Raw genomic sequence first — 6,000 nt, forward strand, 5'->3', positions numbered from 1 at the left:
AACAGGGAAAACAAAAGGCAGTCCTCCAGGCAAGTCATCAAACTGCAGTTTCAGCCTGTCTGAAGACAACAGCAGGCAGCACAGATATGAAGATAAGGCAGCATTTACTGTTTTCAGGGTTTCTCGAAGCTGGAGAACTCTGGAGACAGCACTCCAAGAGCTACAAGGAAGAAAATGCTCTCTACCAACTACTGTTAAAATAATAGTAAACAGAAAGCCCTTGTTACTTTTCTTGCCTTATGGGGTCTGCACCTGTCATTCAGATGCCTCAAAAACAATGACAACAGCCCAGCAATTAGAAAACTTGAAGGGCCATTTTAAACACAAGGAGGAGACTCAAGGTGTCAACACCAAAATAGAAAAGAGAGAAGCAAATAAGGAAACACCTTCTGAAGCCACAGAAGGCGCTCTGCCAGGAACCAGCTGAAAGAAGGCTTCATGGGCCAAAATATAACCAGACACCTGATCCACCCTTATTGTCTGAGTACTGCTCAAAGGAGCTCACGGAAAGGTAACTATGGGTAACTCCGGAAAAAAAGTCTACCTCTAGTAGTAGGTTCAAATTCAGCAAGTTAACATTTGCTCTAGAAGTATTTTGAGGGGTCCATGTGCTGAAAAACAGCAAGAACTGCTGGGTGACAACACTGAGATGGTAGATACCAAATACCAATGAAGAAGCATTCTCCATAATCAAAACAAACTTGGGGATGCTACTGGCTGTGAAAACCTGCAATGTTTTATTTTGGAAGCCTGGGCCAAACCAGTGGAGACGGCAACAGCCATAAAACACTTGGTCAACAAGCACCTTGCATGGCTCTAGCATCACAAGCCAGCAAGCATCATCTGGACTAAAAAAGGCTTAATGACTTCTCTAGATATTAGACAGTGCCTTATGACTAGATTGTTCTCAGCAAAAACTGCTCCCTGGGTACAAAGGAAAAGTTCATTCAGTGAAAAAAGTTAAATAAAATCACATATTCGATTCTAATACCTCCATGAGTCTATTTCTGGAGCAACCTGCTCCACTTCAGAGCTCCTGCAGACTCTCATACCACATAAATCAAGCCCCCAGAAGGGGGGGACTACCATAGGGACCACCCCCATGCTAGTTTGCAATTTAAAGAAGCTACTTACAGACCAGATTTTATACCTCTCTTGTCCTCAGCTGGTTCACATTACTTCTTTGGACATGCTAGCCTCCAAACAATTAGCCTACGCTATTCAGATTTGCACTTGCACTTTGTTTGGGGTGGGGGGAGTAACAGCACCTCACTTCCGTAAGGAAAGCTTTACTATTCTACCTGTTAACAGCTGAAGGAAACTGTCTCCAAGAGAAGTTAAAATTACAAAGCACACAGCCTATATGACTGCGTATAGGAAGATTAAAGCACAGCCCATTTCAAATGTCTTAAGCTTGAAAAAATGTATGGCAGAGGTCTCACAGGACTGGAGAACCCACTCATTCTTGGACACCTAGTTAAGCAGTATTATGAAATAAAAGCACGCAGGGAAGGAAGACATTTAGCATCATAATCTCTACAAACCCACAAAAGACACCCCCAAAACAGAAGGAACACATACAGTTTTCTGCTAACCTGTGGTTTACTAGAATGCTCTAACTTGAAGTGCAGTAAGTAGATCCAAACTTTCGAGCCCTTTCCTCACAATAGGGGCATAAAGCCTCCTAGGCCGACTGTTATTCAAGACTGATTTCCTCACTGGCTGCATGACCGCTGTTCACCTCTTCCTCTGTCCCATAGCTCTTGAGGAGATCTTCAGCTATGCTGTTTCCTACTGAATCTGCATACTTGCAAATAAAGGCCTAAACAGATATCTCTCACTAAACTCCAGACTAGTACCAAGCATTCATGACGTAACCTTTCTGGTCCTGGAGTTACCTTCTGCTATCACCCTAGAGCTGTTAAAAGGCACAACCAAACCCCTCACAACATTAGAATGAGCGTAGAAGGATGCACAGACTTACACCAGCATTGCTAACAACAAACCTTTCAAGAGAAATAAACAGGAGCTCCTACAGCATTGTGGCTTTCTGTCTAATTATTGTGGTTTAACCCAGCAGGCAGCTGAACACCACACAGCCGTTCACTCACTCCCCCCCAGTGGGATGGGGGAGAGGATCGGAAAAAAGTTAAAACTTGTGGGTTGAGACAAAGACAATTTAATAGGACAGAAAAGGAAGGGAAAATAATAATAATGATACAAAAATATACAAAACAAGTGATGCACAATGCAATTGCTCACCACCCGCTGACCAATGCCCAGCCAGTTCCTGAGCAGCAGCCCCGTCCCTGCGGCCAGCCTCCCCAGTTTTTTGTTCAGCGTGATGTCGTACGGTATGGAATATCCCTTTGCCCAGTTTGGGTCAGCTGTCCTGGCTGTGTCCCCTTCCAGCTTCTTGTACACCTCCAGTCCCCTTGCTGGCAGGGCAGTATGAGAAGCTGAAAAGTCCTTGACTTAGTGTAAGCACTGCTCAGCAACAATTAAAACATCAGTGTGTTATCAACATTATTCTCATCCTAAATCCAAAACACAGCACTGTACCAGCTACTAGGAAGAAAATTAACTCTATCCCAGCCGAAATCAGGACACTAATCTACACTGATGTTAGTGAAGTTGTTGCAGAAGTCATCCAGGCTTCACCACACAACAGAAAGAATTCTCTTACTGTAAGCAGTGATGCCAGAGGAAGAGCAAGAACCCAGAACTAACCTACTGCAACTGAGGAACACCATCCACACAATGTCTTCAATAAGCAACGAGGGTACCCTGTGGACACATATACCTCTAGCACAGTAGCCCCAATAGTAACTTGGCTAACACCAAACTGGTTACATGCAGCAGGCTAACAACAGTTTGGGATGGTGAGCTCTTGGGTAATCATGGCCACATGTTGCTCCACAGATAAAGGAACCATCTGTCTCCACATCTGTCTCCAGCTTAGTAGAAATCTCTTTGCGAAGGTGGTACTTCTTATTGCAAAGCCCTGCAATCATTGCTATTTATCAGTTTGTCAGAACAACAGTTTATAGTCAATTCAGTCACGCACGTTCCGCAGACCCACCAGAAGATGGTTCAGAGCATGCCTCCTATTTCATTGCCTGCAACTTCATCTTCAATCCCTTGGCTAGGTAATTTGATTCAGACCACACAGGTACTTAAAATGTTACAGAACCCAGCATCTGCACCATGAACACCTGACATGGCTACGAGCTTTTACAGAAGCACATTCTCACCGAGACACACAAAATATAATGTTAAAGATCTACTGAAATCCCTTGGACACCATTGTATAGATGTGGCGTGATTTGTACATGCTGTTATTCTATAATTTCAAAATGCATTGTCTTTCTCTCACCAATGCCCTCCCAAACATTCCTCCCTTTAAAAAAATGCAGAAAACAGCATTAGACTCTGAAGCAGAGATTTAGACTCCTTTCCTGTACATGGAACACAGTGACAATCCCAGAATATTCAGCACTTGCCAGGAACCACAAAGGATGTACACACTACAAAACCTGCGTGGCAGCAAATGGGTATGATTAAGCACATTTGCCCCAGGCAACAGTTTCCATGCTTTTGCCTCAAGGTCCTCACCTTGCAGGAAGACCAGTAAGACAATTTCAACTTTTAGACCACCCCTCCCAACGTCCAAGGTTGAGCAAACGTCAAACTAACCACAAGAACACTGATTAAAATCAAAGTTGTTTAAGCAGGAGTAGTGTAGTCAAGCCTAGAGATGCACACAACTGAATGACTGGCAGAAGGAGAACTGTCGTAACACAGCCTGTCTCGCCCTGCTGTGACAAGCAGCAGTTCAGAATGCATATTTCAGGCACAAGAATAGAAGCAAATGTCCTAATTACCTCTTCTCTAAATCTTTTCCTCCTGCTGCATGGAGGTCAGAAAGAACAGAGTATCAATTAGAAATGATACACAGATTAGAAAGTATCAAATGCACATGGTGCAACAGAGATACTACTGCATCTGCAAGGGCTGTGCAAATTTGTGAAGAGATACATTGTCATATTCTACATACAATGGACAGTTACACAAGCTAAAAAAAAATTTTGAATAATATTATTTATTCCATCAGTCTTCAGAGATAAACACAGAACAGAAAACTTTATCATTGAGGTGCTCTCCACACCTAAGTCTACCTTTCCAGACAAACTGTTCTGCACACCGCTTAGAATAAATAAGCTGCGTGCCAGCAGAACAGAACACACAGAATGACAACTGAGTGGTCACCCAATATCAAACCTAATATCTAGTCGATTCATAGTTTTCTCTCTCCTTATATCTTAAGCATACATTAGATACCAGAGTGAGTTTTGTTTTGTTTTTTTTTTTTTAAAGAACAGGATTGATTGAAACAGAGTTCCAAGCATATTTATTTCAAAAATGCCTCAGAAACAAAACTAAACCACACATTCTTTACACTTAAAGAATTCTACTACACTACCAAATGCTTCATAGCTAACAGTTTATCATTGGCCTACCCTATTGGTCTTCAAGTTGTCACAATGAATAATCCTTCCTGTAGTTTCAGCAAAACCCACCCCAAACAGCTCCCTGTTAAATTTTTAAGAATGAATGGAATAAAGGACCTCTCTACATTGCACAGAAAGCTTGCAAAAGACATTTGTAACCTTTCAAGAAAATGTTTTTATTCAAATACCTGCCTGGCCTGTTTGTCAGTTCCTCTGCTTTAATAAGTTGATTTCAATTTTCATTTTTAGATTAAAGCAGCAACTTTTAACCAGCTCTAGAATGTACTACAAGAACAAATAATAAAAACAGATCTAGCAAATAAGCACTGCTATATAAGGAATTGACAAAACCCTAGAAGAAAATCATTCTAAACTCTTCCTTGCCTCACTTTCTTCAAAAATGCCAATAAAAACACACTCTGTTGCATATTCAAATGACCAGACAAGCTAGTTCACAGTAGAGTTCTTGGTGAACCAAAGTAGCTAAATAGAACAGTTTTACCACCTGTAAAATAGTACCACCTGCCTTGACCCTCTTCCTCTCTGAGGAAGGAAGCTCTCTTCTAAAGCTGAAAACCCCCCTCCCTTGAATTCACAGTCCAGCTTTAGCAGCTTCACTGCTACTTCGTCCACAAACATTACATGGGAGAAACAGTAGTTTTAAGCAGGCAGATCACCAAACCATTCAGATCGTATGAAAATGAGATTAAACAAGCAGTCATCTTTTCTACAGACATTCAGAATATTTTGTTTAGAGTTACAATTCAAAGCATACTAATTACAAGAAAAAAAAAAGTATTTCTGAGTACACATCCTCTGGGCTTAACGAGTGTCCATCAGTTCCACTGATGGCCAGTCCCACTTTATGAAGTCAGCAGGCTAAATATACTGTATGGTAAATACACTTTCACTGCTTAGGTACAATCAGACAAACAACCCATAGTAAGTTCACTGAAAACATGAAAACTCACCTCATCGTCACTGTCTGACGTCTCAGAGTCTGAAGACGCTGTAGGTTTGCTCACAGGTGGCTCCTTTTCTTCAGAGTCACTGCGTTTCCGTTTGGCCAATGACAAGAGCTCCTGGTGTGAAAAACCACACATTTGTTTTAAAATGTTATTGTTATAATTAGTTTTATCAATCCAGGTCAGTGCACATGCACTTTCTCTGTGATATCTGAGCACATCCCAGTAACATGATCATCCCCACTGATTAAGGAACAAAGTTTACTTATGTTTCATAAATATATATATACACACACACACACACAATTTTAACACAAATGGATGCTACAAAAGGATTTTGAGGATAACAAGCTAGAAATAAACACCATTACCATTACTTTCTTGGTATAAATGACACAAGCAAATTACTTCCAAAGTCATGTCCAGGTCTGTTTTACTTGGATTAGGTAACTCAAAAACATCCTAACTACATTGTGTAGCATTAACCCAAAAAGCCAAATGCCACCAGAGAGCAGCTCCTTCTT

General features: G+C 41.3%; 1 protein-coding gene across 1 annotated transcript in view; it reads right to left on the bottom strand.

The window, feature by feature from the left end:
* RTF1 (Rtf1, Paf1/RNA polymerase II complex component, homolog (S. cerevisiae)) overlaps positions 1-5,592 on the bottom strand; it is a 28,124-nt gene extending 22,532 nt beyond the window's left edge. Inside the window, exon 1 of the mRNA XM_009574978.1 lies at positions 5,483-5,592. The gene's annotated coding sequence lies outside the window, so the exon portion shown is untranslated. The remainder of the gene's footprint in view (positions 1-5,482) is intronic.
* Positions 5,593-6,000: the final 408 nt, after the last annotated feature.

The sequence above is a fragment of the Fulmarus glacialis genome, unplaced genomic scaffold, assembly GCF_000690835.1.
Source record: "Fulmarus glacialis isolate BGI_N327 unplaced genomic scaffold, ASM69083v1 scaffold17990, whole genome shotgun sequence".
NCBI classification, from domain to species: domain Eukaryota; kingdom Metazoa; phylum Chordata; class Aves; order Procellariiformes; family Procellariidae; genus Fulmarus; species Fulmarus glacialis.